Here is a 15,037-nt window from a genome sequence, read left to right as displayed (position 1 = left end):
CAGGACTTTGCTGAGAGACAAAGAACCCAAGCTCGAGATCCACAGGTCCTGCTCCAGAGCACATTGAGGTTGCAGATGATGGGAGGAAACTGTCCCAAGGCTCTGGAGGGCAGCGGGTGAGGCGCCCTGAGCTCAGAGAGGCTGCCCCAGCTTCTGACCTGCAGTGACTCGCTGGGGTTGGACAAACCACCCTGCTACAGTGCCTTCGCCATCCTGATTAGAACTGGCTAAGAATCCCAAGAGAGGTACCTGCCATTTTTTTTCACACGTCACAGCTGTACAAAGCCCACTTCACCTCCAACGCCTCGTGCACAGATGAGAACAACTGAAGCTCCCGGAAGCTTGGAGAAATTGAATGTCTTGCCCCAGTTCTTACCGTGATGATGGTCTCTGCTTCTGGGGCCAGGCACTGTAGCAGTGGTACCTTGAGGGTAGACCTTTTATTCATCAGTGCCAACAGGAAGGGTATTATTCTGGCCATTTTCTAGATGGAGAAACTGAGGCTCAGAGGGGTTAACTAACTTGCTCAAGATCACACAGTGAAGGTCAGCACTGGAACTGAATGCAAGTGGGCTTGGTGTCAGTGCTTATGTCTTCTAATGCATCCTAGACAAAGACTGCTCTCAAAGCACTGGGCACCTTTCTCTGCTGGTACTTAACACGATGGATTTTTTTTTTTCTTTTTCTCTTTTCAGAGAGAGAGAGAGAGCACATGCGAGCGGAAATGGGGGAGGAGGGGCAGAGAGAGAGATAATAACAAACAGGCTCCCCTCGCAAGACAGGGCCCGACACAGGGCTCGATCTCACGACCCTGAGACCATGACCTGAGTCAAAATCAAAAGTCGGACGCTTCACCGATGGAGCCAGCCAGGCGCCCCTTAGCATCATGGATTTTAATGGACAGTTGAAGTATCTTTGTCCTGTGAGCTCTTTAAAGCAAGGAGCGTGGTTTGCTCATTTCTGCAGCCTAGCACACGGCTCCCAGGGTGATATACACATGCAACCACTGCTGGATAAAGGCAGGGGTGAACTCCACCTCTGGCCCTCAGACTGCAAACCTGGACGTGTCCCCTCTATCCACACCACCACTCCCATTCCAGAGCCATCAGAGCTTGTGGTCCCCGAGGAACCTCGGATCTAAACTTGACTGCTTTATTCCCAGCATGGTGAAGGCACCTCACCCATCTCGGTTCCAGCTTTCTCATTTGCACAAAACAGGCTGCCGGGCAGGAGATAACCCGAGGGGCCCCCGGGCTCTCACAGATGAAGGCTCTGAACATATGTTGAGTTTTCTCAAGAAGACAGGGTCAAGCACATTGGTTGGTTGAATAATATTTTTTTGCAAAAAAAAAAAAAATTAATTAATTAATTAATTAATAAAGGTGGAGCCAAACTCCACAGAGTTTGTAACTTTGGCCCAATGGTGTTCTTCCCATTTACTTTTGTCTCTGTTAGATCCTTGCACAAAGGAGAAGTGGAAACTCAGAAGTCTTAATGCTCTGTGACTAAAATCCTGTGTGAATGAGATATATCACGCCCACCCAGTATCACTATTGGTTTTTGCTTCCGCTTTGAGACTCATGCTAGATGTCACTTTCCTACTGCCCCCACCCCCTTCCTGTCACCTCCATGCCCAGGCTGAGCCGGGCTGGATGACCGTCGGGGCACATGTGACATTTGCAGTGAAACTGCCTGCTCGTGTACCCGTCAGCCAGGAGACGGTGCACCCACGTTTGTGTGTCTGTTCACGGCTCCCCTCTGTGCCCGACGGCTCTTCGCATCTCCAACACTTAACCAGATGCAGCCCAGAGCTGTCCCTCGAGAAACGTTTGATGATCGCACACCGTCACCCATTCCGTACTCCTGCAGTGTTCTTGGCTCTTCTCAGGGCACATCCATGTGCTTCCACCACATGGTAACCTTAGAACTCGGCGGTATTTCTCTCCTTATGCCCATTTTTAAGATGAGGATGCTAAGAGTCACGGTGCAGACTGACCTACCGACCACCGCACAGCCAGGAAGGGGGAGAGCCCACACTCAAATCACAAAATCACAGACAGTGCAGTTTGGGGAAGACCTGGAAGGCCACCTAAAACAGAATTCTTGGGGCGCCTGAGTGGCTCAGTCGGTTAAGCATCTGCCTTCGGCTCAGGTCATAATCCCAGGGTCCTGGGATCGAGCCCCACATCAGACTCCCTGCTCAGTGGGGAGCCGGCTTCTCCCTCTCCCACTCCCCCTGCTTGTACGTACTCTCTTTCTCTCAAATAAATAAATAAAATCTTAAAAAAAAAAAAAAAAAACCACACACAGAATTCTTTAACTTGTTTTTAGCCAGGGAATCTTTGGTTTTGTTTTTTTCTTCTTTCCCTAATGAAATCTTATTCAAAATCATAATATGAATAGGACCTGCTCTTGATGAAGGAAAAACAGAAAAATTGAATACCCCTCAGCCCAGCTACTCGGCCTAGCCTCAAGAGGGAAAGGAGAGGGGTTATGAGCACCATTGGAGAACCATGGGTCCAAATAAACATTCTAGAATGGCTAGGTCTATGTTCAAATCCCATGTTCTTTCAACCATAGCACCCCACCTCCCTGAGGTTACCTCCCTCATTCAAAAGCTCCCTCTCGGTCATTTCTGTGTCAAGCACTCTGCTAAATGCTGTCAAGGATGCCAAATATGTTGGGCCGAGGGTCCACGGACCCATGTTGGTCCCCAGTCCTACCGTTTTCTGGCTGAGAACCTTGGGGAAGTCACTCAGTCCATCCCTGAGCCTCGGCTGCTTCATCCGCAAAATGGCCCCAAGGCTCACATTGAATCAGAGTCAATTGCCTACAAACGTCAACACTCTTCAGGGCTCGAGGCCCGCACACGCTCTCAAAGCACTGATGGCCTCTGCTCTCCCAGGGCTCTCCACGGTCCAATGTGGAAACCACTAGAAGGGCCAGAGATCACTTTTATGAGGATGTCCCCTTTTTACCTTAATAACTGTGCCTTTAAACTTACAGCAGCTTGCCCTGTCTCACAACGGGGTTGGGTTTACATGCACGACCCCGTTTCTGCTAAAGATCTCGATTTAAGGATGAAAAGGGGGTTGACTTCATCTCAAAAAGCCAGGTGGCAGATGGGAAACAGAGGCAGCCAACACAGTGCGGGAGCCTCTGAGCATCCGCAGCTCAGGAGCCTGACAAGCAGAGAGCCAAGGAGAGTCCCAGCGAGGAGGCAGAGCACACGTAAAGGGGAGGGCAGGGAGGACCCACCCTCTCTAGGCACCTTGTGCTCTCCCCACCTCTGGTCGCTGTCTTTCTGGAGGTGATGACAGGTGCCTCAGCAGCACCAAGTATTCTACCTGGTAGCCCTGTATGTGTTGGAAGCCTCCCAGATTCCCTGCAAGCCTCAAAGAGTAAAAAGAGACAACGATGTCACAGGCAGAAGCCTCCAGGAGTGGCTTTTCCTCTCCTGCATCCCGTATCTTTGGCCTGATCTGATAACAGCCCCTGCAGAAGCCCTTGTTGTCAGAGCTGTCTTTTCTCTTTAACAGTAATAATAGTCCTCTAACAGGTGCATTGTGCAGCCGTGACTTTTGCTACATTGTTTTACTGCCTTTTAAATCTCATGTCTTGGGGAAGAAGAAGGCCGGGCAGGGGCCGTTAGCCCCCAGTTGCTGGGGGTCCCAGAGCGCGCAGGAAGAAGCACCTGGACTGGTACCTAGGGTTTTCACTCTGACTCCAGTTCTCCTTCTTTTTTTTTTTTTTTTAAAGATTTTATTTATTTATTTGACAGAGACAGAGACAGCCAGCGAGAGAGGGAACACAGCAGGGGGAGTGGGAGAGGAAGAAGCAGGCTCATAGCGGAGGAGCCTGATGTGGGGCTCGATCCCATAATGCCGGGATCACTCCCTGAGCCGAAGGCAGGCGCTTAACCGCTGTGCCACCCAGGCGCCCCTCCAGTTCTCCTTCTAAATGCCTTTCCTTCTAGAAACATCCAACAACCTGAGCCCTTTAAGGCAGGGCAGGTCTTGCAATGCCCCTTGCCTTGCCGACTCCTCTGGTCAGCCAAAGGGCTCTGGCAGACTTGAGGCCTCACTGCATGACGGCATTGCCCCGGGGCATCAGAACAGCCGGGCTCATCCAGCGGCACCCTTGTGAACTCGTGGACGGACACTCTGGGCCTCGCCAGCACACCCAGGTCTCTTGTCTTCCCTCTGTGGTTGGGTCAAGGGAGGCAGGTTCCCCTGGGGCATCCACTGCCTTTCCCTTTCTCTCAGTCCCAGAGCCCTGAGACTGAGGCCAAGTTCCGAGGTCTTGGGGCCAGAGTGGAAGGCACCTGACGCGAAGCAGATCAGGGTTCAGTGTTAATTGAGGAGCTCCTGCAACATGTGCATACCCTCCACGCTTTCCTTCACATCACTGTGTCGGAGTGAGCTGGGTGGTGTATTTGGGACAAGCTCTCCAGCTAACTCCTACTGGCTTCACCACAGAACCCGGAGCCAAAGAAGGTGCTTCATTTTCCGAAGAGGGAGGCAGAGTCCCAGAGAGGAGAAATGCTGGGCAGGAGTGTCAGCGTGTGTTTCAAAGGAAATTGGGGCTCTATGACTCTGGCCCAGGACCAGGGACTCTTCACTCTGAGCCTCAGTTCCCACCCTAGGACAATGTCATTTTTTTTTAAAAAAGATTTTATTTATTTGTCAGAGAAAGCGAGAAAGAGTGAGGGCACAAGCAGGAGGAGCAGCAGGCAGAGGGAGATGGAGAGGGAGAGGCAGACTCCACGCTGATGCAGGACTCGATCCCAGGACCCCGGAATCATGACCTGAGCCGAAGGCAGATGCTTCATCGACCGAGCCACCCAGGGGTCCCAACAATGTCACTTTTAAGTCCCTTCTAGCTGACAATCTGCTCTACAAGGTGTAAGTCCAGCCTTGGTCCCCTAGAGCCCAGCAGAGTCTCACATGGAGGAGGCAGAGCCCCCTAAAGAACAATTCTTCAGAGTCCTTCTTCAATGGAACAGAGACCAAGCTTTCACAGTCCCACCCCAAAGCCTTGAGATTCCTCATTCTCAAAACAGGCATAGAAGACAGAGGAAGAAAAAGGACGATGAGGGAAGGCAGGACAAGGGCAAGTGTGGTACCTCTCAGTGCTCATTCCTGTACTCCTTCCTGCTGATTTCCATCCCAGGGGTCGGAAGAAGCTGACTCTACCTCCCGCTCCAGGAGGGGGACCTTGGCTAAGCCCACACTGAGGTCCATTTCCTGCAAACAGTGATTGGTCCAAGAGTAGGCGCTGGCCTGATGACAGTGAATTTTAGGATATTTGCTGAAAACATAGGAGAAAAATCATTTTCTGTCTTTTTCTGGATATAAACGAAGAAGTGCATAACTGAGGAAGTGCTAAGTGTGGATCACCTTGAACCAATTAAGAGAACCAGCTTTAAATGAAATTGACATCAGAGGAGGCCGAGTGAAGAAATAGAGAAAAACCAGGTCTTTGGAGGCATCTTTGAGCTGCTGGATCAAGCAGTGCCTGAAGCACACATTCTAGACTTTCTATTTACATGAGCCAACAAATTCTCTGCATTATATAGAGGTCAGCTTGAACTAGGTTTCACTACTTTCAACCAAAAGTAGTTTGGTTACTGATACCACCCCCCTCTAGTTCCAAAACGTGATATAGTGGTTTAGGTGTTCAGGGTAATAAAGCTCCTTCATAGGCCATGTCTCAGCTGTTATATTAGCCAGGCAAGTGTTATTTACCTCATTAAAGTCAGGTTGCCTCAGAAAGTGGTGAGCTTCCCATCTCTGGAAGCATTCAAGCAGAGGCATTTTGAGTGGAGAATAATAGCAGATACTACGTCTGGGCTAAGCACTCTACAGATGGGATCTCATTTACTTCTCACCACCACTCACCACCACGCACATGAGACACTCTGTGTATTATCCTCGTGTCCCAGGATCCTGTCTGCAGAGTGCTCGATTCATCTTCTGCTTCGACTCCACTCTCCTGTCAAGTGTCTTCTTTGGACAATCCCAGCAGCCTCCCAGCCAGTCTATCCCTCCAATCTATCCTGTACCTCTATCCATCATGCTTAGCCCAGCCCCAGAGGGACCTGTGCAAAATGCAAACTGGCAACGTTGTTGCCCGTGAACACCCTCAGTGGCTCCCCTCTGCCCCCAGAATAAGCTCTCAGCCTTCATGTAATATACTGAAGGGGCTCTGGTAAGTCCTGACATGGAAATTGTCCTGCCTACACCAGAGAGACTACTGCCTCTTCTTCCCCACCAGCTCTTGGGACCATGGGAAGGCACCCGACCAAAGGGCAGCCAATTGATGGCCGGAAAGGGGCCTACCAAGTGACTGTGGTGTCATGGACGGAATGTTTGTATCCCCCCAGAATTCTATATTGAAATCCTCACCCCCACTGTGATGGCATCTGGAGGTGGGGCCTTGGCTCTCTTGCCCTCTCTGCCATGGGAGAAAAATGGCTATGAACCAGAAAGTCCTTCACCAGCCACAAATCTCCTGTTTCCCCGATCTTAGACTTCCCAGCCTCCAAACTGAGAAATGTATGCTTGCTGTTGAAGCCACATGGTCTGGGGTGTTTTTGTTACAGCAGCTCGAACTGACTAATACACTTTGTCAGTGGAGGTGAGGGTGAGCTTGTGGATCCATCAGATCCTCTGGGTTGGGGGCGGGGGGCGTTCATGCTTCTCAAATACTCTGCGCTCTCCCCCTCCTCTCCCAACCTCCCTGGCAGTTAGGTGGGGCCAACTGGCTACTTCTCATCAATGGGTTGTGAAGATAAGTATCAAGAATATTAAGAACTAGTGGGCCTCCTCTATCCGTCTCTTCTCTTGCCATGAGAGACTTTGGAGGCCACACGTTCCAGGGGATACTTTGTGTCGTTGTGTAAAGCCATCAGGGTTTCAGGGTCTATCTGTTATCACAGCAGAGCCTAATCAATCCTAATGAACACTCAAGAGTTTTAACTAAAGATACACATAGAGACTTGAAGCCAAGAGGGTTTTGTGTTAATGTCAGAGCTCTAGGCTGGCAACCAATGAGTTTTGCTACTGTGCAGAAGACGAGATAATTCAGTTACAAAAAGAAGATTCGGTCCTGAACAATTTTAGGTTGTCAAAGTACCTTTCAGCCGGGACACCTGGGTAGCTCAGTTGGTTAAGTGTCTGCCTTTGGCTCAGGTCGTGATCCCAGAGTCCTGGGATCAAGTCCTGCATTGGACTCCCTGCTCAGTGGGGAGTCTGTTTCTCTCTCTGCCTCTCCCCCTGCTCCTGCTCTCTCTCACTCTCTCTTTCAAATAAACAAATAAAATCTAAAAAAAAAAAAAAAATGTACCTTCGCACCTCCAGGAGTCCTGGCTCTCCCAAGGATCTTGTTCATCCTGTGATGCTGGTTATGGTATATGACTGGTTCCCTAAGAAGCTTGGCCCTAATTCTGGAAGCTCTTTTATTCCCACATGTATCTTCACAATTACTCTATTAGTTGAAGTTACCCGAACGCCTCTGCAACCCAAAGAGGCTGCCAACACACCAGACCTTTATGATCTGGCCCCTGCTGACTTTTCCAACCCTATCTCCTCCATTTGGTTCCCAAGTCCCCCAAGCCCCAGCCCCAAGCGCCAGCCACATTTGCTGAAGTCACCCAGCCCTCTCATGCCTCTAGGCTTCGTAGTTCTTGCTTTAGCCAGGACCACTCTTCCTGCTGCCTCCTCTGCTTAATAAAAGGCCATTTGTCCTCAAACCCCCATTCAAAACACTCCTTTCCTGAGGCTGCCACTGTTTCTCCAAGTTGTTCTGTTTTGTTTTATTTTTACCTCTAAGACAAGTACAGTAATAATTCTTACTTTACAAGGTGGCTGAGGGAGCCAAAGGAAATACTGCGTGAGAAAACCCCTTAGAAAAATGTAACAGAATGTGTCAACATAAATCTGTCCTGTGACTGTTCTCCCCTGCAGGAGCATGTTTCATTCTGGCTGGACTTGCGGTTTGCTGTGCGCCTTCCTCCCTCCCTTGCATCTATTACGATGGTTCTGGTTGCATAAAGAAATTCCGCCTACCTCAGGCACCCTCCCTATAAGAAAAAATGCAAAGGAAATAAATAGGCGGGGGTAGCAGTGAAGAGGTGCGTCTGGTTACAAGTAATGGAACCCCCCAACACAGCTGTCTGAAGCGTAAAGGATTCTGAGCAAGAAGCCAAAAGGGAAGTTGCTGCCTGAGGTCACTGAGCCGTGCTGATATCTATGCAGCACTTGTAATCTTTCCCTCATGCTTACAAGGTTTCTGCCACAGCCCCAGCCATCGTGTCCACATCCCAACAGGAAGGAGAAAGGGGAGAGACTGTCACCGGCAAATGGACACTTGCAGCTCATTGGCTAAGCCACATGGCCACCCCTAATTGCAAGGAAGTCTGGGCAAGTGAGCTTTGAGCCTTCCACTTCCTAGAATACAGAAAGCACAGCTGGAAGAGACTTGGGACGTGTGTTGAGTGAACCAACCTAGAGTACCTACCACAAGGAAGCCCTCAGAAAGAAAGAAAAGCTGAAGAGCCAGATGGCAGGAACTAGCAGGCAGTTACCTTCAGGGTGCTGCTAACCGAATCACTCAGCTCTTGCCACGTTTAGTTCTGGGGTCACGATGTACTTTCCCAGTGTCCAGTTTTCCAGTTTGAGACAAATGGCCACCCCTTGGCTGGGAGAGTACAGGAGACTTGACTGGAAAGACCCCAGTGTGGCATGCAAGGAGGGAACAGGAGACCCCAAAAAGAAAATGTTGGGGCTGAGCAGAAGAAAACCAGTCCTCTTCCATTTCCCCTATCAGGGCATGAGCTCCCCAGAGACACAGTCCTCTGACTCTTATCTGTGAATCTGCCACTCTACGCGGCCAAATGATACGCTCACCAAATCCAGCGTGACTGGGGTGACTGCACTCTTCAGCCCATGCGCCAGCTTTTTCCTCCTCTCTGTTTTGGTTTGTGTCATTGTTATCCTCGTCCTCAGAGAGAGCATGGGTCTTGAAGCCGGACAGACCAGGGGTGGAATTCCAGCTCCCCGAACTCTCTCTCTCTGGCTCTGCTCAAGATACCTGACATGTCTATGCCTCAGTGTTCCTATCTTCAAAATAGGAAGACTTAAACAACGCAGTGCCTTAAAGCCCTCAGCACAGTGCCGGGCACAAAGTACACCCTCCAGCATCAGAGGCCCGTTAGCGTTTTATGTAGGAGTAAGAGTGCGATGAATAACCCCCTATATCCAATTCCCCAATAATTCCTGTTTGCATTCCTACAGATTGCAGGTTTGATATTTGAGGAGAGAGCAAAGTTCTAATCTTTCTAGTTCATCCTAAAAATAGTTAGCTCTTCTCTGTACATTCTGTCAGCTCAGCAATCCCCATCTAGGGAACTGGGAGATTGTGAAAGGCAATCTTTCTAAACAGGGGTCAAATGTTTTTCTTTACCCCAGAGTAACTCACAGAAGATGTACACGAAGAGAAAGAGCTGGCCCACGAGTGCGGGGGTCTTCCCACCCAGACTGGGGTCTGGAGCCTCAAGGATGTAAGGCAAATGGTATGTTATTCATCCTAGGAAAAGGGGTATTGTTCTTATGTATCTTCATTCAACTATTCAAGTTATCTGAAAGACATTTATTGAAAGCTACCAACTCAGAAACTAGTAAACACAGCAGAGACAGAAGTAATTAGGTGTGCCTGCCCCTGGAGATCTCATGATAAAGCTATTTGTTGAAATCTTCAAGCATCCAATAATAATAATACATAATAAATACTATTATTTTTATTGAGCATTTGTTAGGTGCCATCTACAGTTCCAAAGCTTTACATACATCATTTACTTTTCATCTTGACCTTAACCTCATGAGGTAATTACTTTATACCCATTCTGCTGATGAAAACAGAGGGGTATATCAAGAGTGAAATAACTTATCTGGGTCCTTTAGAAACTATCTGGAAAGCTTTCCATTATTCCTCCCCACCCCCCAGTGGTGGGGGATATCTAACAGATGAGGGGTCAGCAGTTGTCATAGAAACAGCGAAAGAACATGAATCTAGTCCCACTTTGCTGCTGGCAAGCTAATAACACCCCCAGACAAGTTCCTCTCCATGACCAGGCTGCTCTCTCCCTGAGAAGTTCTTTCCCACCAACTTCTCTGTGTAGCTACAACTTATTCATCTTTCAAAGTCCAGCTCCACTGCCACCCCATCCAGAGAACTTTCCAGAATCCCCCACACACACCACCTAGCTAGGACCTCTCAAACCTCTGTGTTGGTCCATCTCTGTTGACCTTTGAGTTCTGCCAAAAGTTATGATGGGCTGTGTATTTGGCTTATTTGTCTCTGTTTAATGAGTTTCCCCCCAAAGCAGGGACCATGCCTTAGTCAACTCTCTATCTCCAGAGCTTGGCATTCATATGTGGATTAAAGCGGTCCTAAACCCATAGACCCCAGCTCATCACAAGCCTTGGTAGGTGCTCAGCAACCACAGACAGGATGGAATTGAATGTGGAAATTGACAGAATGGCAGTGCGAGAAGAAACCCTTGCCTCCCAGAGTGGAAGCATGCTGAAGGGATGTCAGCACGTGCTTCGAGCAAGAATGCCAACAGGTTAGACAACCAGCCCTTCTAAGATTTAACAATTAGACCACCCTTCAACATAACCAGCTCTGTCCTCTCAAGCAAGCTGCTAGATCCCCCAGTTGTCATCCAGAGTAGATGAAAAACAGAAGTCATATTATTATCTTGTGCAACTTTTAGGGAAAACCACAGCTTCAACTCCTTTGGCTTCCACACCCTCTTCTGTCATTCTCTCCCCATTCAACATTTTCCTCCCATCCACAGGGAAAGCTAAATGTGCCTTGCTTTCAAACCTATTTCATAAAAATCCAGATTTACCAAGAGTATAAATCAGTTAGGAGTAATGATATACTCTACCTGAAATCACTTACTTAAAAAAAAAAAAAAGACTCTTTAATTGGCAAACTACCAACATGGTACATTGAGAGTGCACTTTAATTTTCAGAGGCTCAATACATAGTTTGTTTTTCCCTGAACACATGTCAGGTGTGCTATGGGGTCAGCAAAGGCATTGGTGGAGTGAGGATGGAAAATCTGGGGAGAACTTGAATGGGGAGGGCTAGTGAGAATCTGGAACTTGGCTCCTTCCCCCCAAAACCATCTGCAATGCCTCTAGAGTTGATTTTCAAAACATATGTGCCTTGAGCTGATCCATCAGAAGTAAAGAGTCCCCATAATTAAAAGAGTTTAACAAGTGTACATGCTCTGTCTTGCCTTTAAAGATCCCGATCATCATTTGGTTATTCAAGACTATGAGGAATACAAAAGTAAAGTAGCTTGTTTCATTTTTATGTAGCCTTATTACTATAGAATTTCTAAAAATAAGCTATAGAATTCCTTTCCAGAGGAGGTAATCTTGAGAAAGACAATAAAGTGAAGTGGGTAAGAGGCTAGTGTCTGCGGCCAGACAGCCTGGGTCTGGATCCCAGCAATGCCCCTCACTCTCTGTGTGACATAAGCACACTCACTACTCTACCCATGCTCTGTGCTTTCATTTCCTCATCTGGAAAACGTGGATCATAAGAGGACCTACCTCATTAGACAGGGTGGATGTGAGAACTAAAAGTACTCTAAGATATACAATTCTTGGAACAGATCCTTTAACAGTAAGTGCTCAATAAATACCAGTTATTTAGAATGTAAACACATATATTGTCCAATGGCATGAAAACACAGTTATGACACATCTCGGAACATTCCTCCCGCTTGGCCCCAGATTTCCGGGGGACAGTAAAATATAACCTATCTATATTAGGTGAAAACAGCCAAGAATACATGGGGTGTAAGGAAGAGATGACCAGGTCTTAGCAGTGATCCATGAGGACCTCCAAACAGTGGAGGAGAGAATGGAGATGGTCCAAGGCTCTTGGTTACTAGCGTGGCCTGTGGGGGACGGCTGCTGAGGGTAAAGCCCTGTTACACCCCACACACGCTGTGTGATCCAAGGCAAGAAACCTCACCTCTCCATCCCTGGAAATAAGAACAGCACCGACCTTTCAGAATTCTCGTGAGGATTAAACCAACAGTGAGGTGAACAGTGTCTGGCTTCTCGAAAGTAAAGTGTAGCCCTGATTATTCTAGTCCTACGGTGGTGATGTCAATGTTTTTGCTTTTCGTTTAGTTTTGTTTTTTTCTTGGAAACACACAGCCTCACAGACTCTTAGAGTTAAAAAAGGTTCCAGAACATCTTTATTTTGCTGACACAGAAACAAGGCCCAGGGGGGGAAGAAAAGTCCTTTTCCTCAGGTCACGTGGCAAGTGGGAGGTGAAGGGAAGGAGCGACCTTCCTTCCATGAGACACAGACAAAGATGGGTCACCTTTCCTGGCTGCACAGCGTCCGGGGGAGGAAGTGGGTCTCTAGAGAGAGGCGCAAGCATGGCAGGAAGTGGGCACGCATTCCCATTCCCCAGGAGCAGGGGAAAACGGTCCCAAATCACACAGGGTTCCGTTGGGCCGTGGGCCACATGAAGCATGGTTGATTTTCGACCCGGCAGCGCAAGAATGGAAAAGGCAATGGAAAAGAATCACCACGATTCCCTCCTGCACCTGCAGAACGTTACAATCAACACCTCACCTGGTTTCATCCTCCATCAAATTCCTATGCTGGGTGTTGCTATCCTTATTTCTAAAGACTTTCAAGGGGCGCCTGGGTGGCTCAGTTAAGCGTCTGCCTTTGGCTCAGGTCATGATCCTGGGGTCCTGGGATGGAGCCTCATATCTGGCTCCCTGCTCAGCAGAGACTCTGCTTCTCCCTCTACCCCTCCCCCCTGCTTGTGCTCTTTCTCTCTCTCTCTCTCTCATGCTCTGTCTCAAAAAAATAAATAAAATCTTAAAAAAAAAAAAAGACTTTCAGAGAAGGTAATGACAAGCCAGTAAGCAGCTCAGTGAGGACCCAAAGTCAGCGACGCCCGACTCTAGCCCTTGCCGCAGTGCGCCACCCACCCCCACGTGCAGGGCCCCTAACTCTAACACTTGGATTTGACACAGCCTTACATTCTTACAAGCCGCAGAATAATTCTCCAGTGACTCATTGCAACGCATGTCTCAGTCTCACCCCCTGTGAGGGACCTCCTCTGACTAGCCTGTCCACTGAGCCGCCCCCCCTCCTCCAGACACACCCTGATGGACACCTGTCAATCACCGCCTGGTTTCATCGTTCCAATTTCAGTTTAGCTAGCAGGCCCTGTGCACCTACTGCGTGCCCGGCTCGGCGTTGGATAACTTCCACACTCCGTATCACTTCATTCTTACAACCACGCAAGGGTGCAGGGGCTGTGGTCCCCGTTTGGCCAAGGGGAGAGCAGAGGCTCCAAGGTCTGACATGAGGTGCCGTATTTGTTTTCTCTTGTGGCCCTTAGACACTACCACTCAGCAACCTACACGACACAAATTTATTATCTTACAGTTTTGTAGATCCAAAGTTTGACCTGGGTCTCAGGGGGCTAAATTCAAGGTGTCAGCAGAGCCGGAATCCTCCCTGGAGGCTCTAGGGAGAATCCATCTCCTTGCCTTTTCCCACTGCTCGGGGCCTTCCCATTCCTTGGCTCATGGCCCCTGCCTCCGTTTCCAAAGCCAGCCACGGTGGGTTCAGCCCCTTCTCACGTTGCATCTCTGTGACCCTCCTCTCTTGACAACGCTCCCTCCAACCACAGCCAGGAAAGGTTTTTCATTTTGAAGAACTCCTATGGTGAGATTGGGCCCATGAGGATAATCCAGGATAATCTCCTCATCTCAAATTTCATAGCCTTAATCGTGTCTGCAGAGTCCCTTTTGGCTGGGACCACATCACTAACAAGTACAGGATCCCCGGTCCCCCCTAGCCCCAGCTCATTTCCATCAGCCATTCTCTCCCAGCTCCATTCCACTCTCCCCGTGACACCGAGTCAGCAAAGTTTATTCATGCAATTGAACAAATTCACTAATTAACTGATTAATTAACTAATCTGTGTCTGACCAAGCCAGGCTATTCCATAGAATAATAGACAGAGGAGATCAGTAGAAAGAGCACCAATTTTGAAGCTATGAAGCACTGGAGTCAAGCTCTGGCTCTGCCCTGAGGACGTGATCTCGGGAAAACTACTTAACCTTTCTCAACCTCCATTTCTTCGTCCGAAATGTACAGATGAGAATAGTAATCCTGCACGGTTGTCCTGGGGATTTAAATGAGAGAGTGTATATAAAAGCTGTTGCAGAGTGCCTGATACCCAGGAAATGTGGAAGGAATAGAAGCTGTCATTACAGAGACGGCTCACGCCCCATGATACCCACACCAGGAACGGAGCCCAGGGAAGGTGGATCACCCCTCCGGGTGTCATGAGCCAACAAGAAAGGATTAGGAAGTGTGGTGCTCAAGGAGAGCGGGAGCCCAGGCTGTCATTGGTTGGAGGGCATAGGAGCCTGGAATCTCACTGGATGGGGAGAACAGGGTTATGGGGTCACCTCAGCCCCAGGGAAGCGTGCAGTGCAGACCTGAGGCATACCTAGGTTAGGCCCCAGATTCGAGGCTGTTCCTTTTCCAAAGGCCTAAATGCTTAGAATCAGGTGGGCAGGTTATGGCCTCGGTTAAGTACCTGAGTCTCTGTGTCGCATCCCTGAAATGGGGATGATGGTCCCCTCGTTCACGTTCTATGAGGATGATGTAGGTGAGCGATATAAACCCTGAGACAGTCCTCAAAGGTAGATAGTGTGATCCCCATTTTAGGGATGAGGAGACTGAGCCTCGGACAAAAACTTGACTTCCGTTAGCCGGCTCAGCTGGTGGGGTCACAGTGATGCCGCGGATTATGAGAACTATAGCAAGGGCACCCTGGGTGGCCCTTGGGCAAATTCTGCAAGCTGTCCTGTGTTCTGGATGTGGTAGTGGTGGTGGCAGGGGGCTGGGCTTGATTGCCATCACCGTGGTCCCTTCCAAGCCAGAGTGATCCTTAAATCTTTGTCAC

General features: G+C 49.0%; 1 long non-coding RNA gene across 1 annotated transcript in view; it reads right to left on the bottom strand.

Moving 5' to 3' along the window:
• Window positions 1-668, bottom strand: part of LOC121101742 — a 36,368-nt gene extending 35,700 nt beyond the window's left edge. Inside the window, exon 1 of the long non-coding RNA XR_005833776.1 lies at window positions 377-668. This is a non-coding gene — a long non-coding RNA (uncharacterized LOC121101742). The remainder of the gene's footprint in view (window positions 1-376) is intronic.
• Between the last annotated feature and the right edge of the window lie 14,369 nt (window positions 669-15,037).

Source organism: Ursus maritimus, unplaced genomic scaffold (assembly GCF_017311325.1).
Source record: "Ursus maritimus isolate PB19 unplaced genomic scaffold, ASM1731132v1 scaffold_9, whole genome shotgun sequence".
Classification (NCBI taxonomy): domain Eukaryota; kingdom Metazoa; phylum Chordata; class Mammalia; order Carnivora; family Ursidae; genus Ursus; species Ursus maritimus.
Note: the sequence above shows the minus strand (reverse complement) of the source record. Positions and strands in the feature narration are given on the sequence as shown.